Source organism: Apteryx mantelli, chromosome 6 (assembly GCF_036417845.1).
Source record: "Apteryx mantelli isolate bAptMan1 chromosome 6, bAptMan1.hap1, whole genome shotgun sequence".
Taxonomy (NCBI): domain Eukaryota; kingdom Metazoa; phylum Chordata; class Aves; order Apterygiformes; family Apterygidae; genus Apteryx; species Apteryx mantelli.
The window spans coordinates 9,442,986-9,444,507 of NC_089983.1; positions in this window are offsets into that span (position 1 = coordinate 9,442,986).

The following is a 1,522-nucleotide window of genomic DNA, read 5'->3' on the forward strand; positions in this document are numbered from 1 at the left end:
GGGCGGGCGGGCGGTGCGCGTTGGCGGCGGCGGCGGCGGCGGGGGAGGCCGGCGGAAAGGAGCGAGCGGCGGCGGCCCGGCGGGATTTGGGCGCCCGCAGCACCACGTGGGGCGGCCCGGGGGGCGGGAGCCGCCGCCCCCGCCCGCGGGGCTGGCGCGGACGGGGCGGGGAGGCGGCGGGGGTGCAACGGTGTGTGTGGGGGAGCAGTGTGTGTGTGTGTGTGTGTAGCGCATGTGGATGTGCATGTGCAGTGCACATGTGTAGGTGCAGGGTGTGAATGTGCAGTGCACACGAGGGTGTGCGGTGCCTTGCTGTACGTGCACTGTGTGCAGGTGTGTGTGTGCAGTGTACCTGCCCTGCATGCTGGCGTGGGGGGGTGGCTTGCAAACAGGCAGCAGCGCTTATGTGAGGTGGGGGGTGCCCACCATGGGGGAAGACACGGGGGGGGGGGGCAGCCCCCTCTTTGCCCAGGCTGGCAGTGCCGCACTCGCCAGGTGCCCATGGAGGGAATGGGGACAGGGATGGGGACAGGGTGAGCAGGCAGGCCAAGCACGTTTTGCAACTTCAGGCCAGGATGCAGGTTTTTCTGGGGCCTCTACTGATGGGAAGCCCAACCTGCTATGCAGGTGAAAAATGTGATGTGGGTGAGGCGATATCTCATTCTGGTGAAAGATGGTGCAATAAGAGCGATGAATTTTTTCACAGAAATACTCCCTGCATTTTCATCTGTGGAAAGCCCTCTCACAGAGCTTGCAATCTACTGGAGAACAGGGAGCAAAGACAAAGCACTTGTTTACCAAGTCTGAGGTAAAAAATTAAGCTGGTAAATAGTTAAATGATGCTTTTCTTTCCTTTATTTATTTTTTATTTTTCACTGTAAGGGGAATTGACAGTGAGAGCTTTTGTCCCCTTCAGGCCTCCAAATTTCCTGGAACTCCTTGCAAATGCATTTTTCTTTTTTTCATTCTAGCTTGCGGTTGACAGGAAGGACTGGCAGACACTTTGTTTTTAACATCACTGGCTAAAACCTCCACTGTGCCCCTTTACATCTCAAACAGTGATAAAGTGCAGCAGTGGGGCAGTAGCAACCCATGCCATTTGCTGCCAGGTAGAGAGATACGCAGTTAATTTACAACACAACCCCTGACCATCGTCCTGCCAACGTTTGCACACCACCTGAGGTACGCAGGCATTGGTTGGCCTCCATTGCATCATTTTGTGAATGTACGCTTTCAGACGAGGAATGAAAGCACTCCTAAATATGCGTTGTGAGTGGATAGCTGTGGTAGTATTTATTACAGCCCAACACGTGGCTTGGAGATGCGCGAAGCCTCCCCACAGTTGTCCTGTCACTTAGTGGCGCACAGTAAGTGTTGCCATTCCCAGAGGGGTTGCATTGCCCAGCAAAATGGCAAACATTTTGCTGTGGAGAGACTGGGAGAGAGGCACAAAGCCCTGCTTGACTGTCAATGGAGAAAAAAATCCCATTTTCAGTGCATAAATATATCACTTTCAAATTAG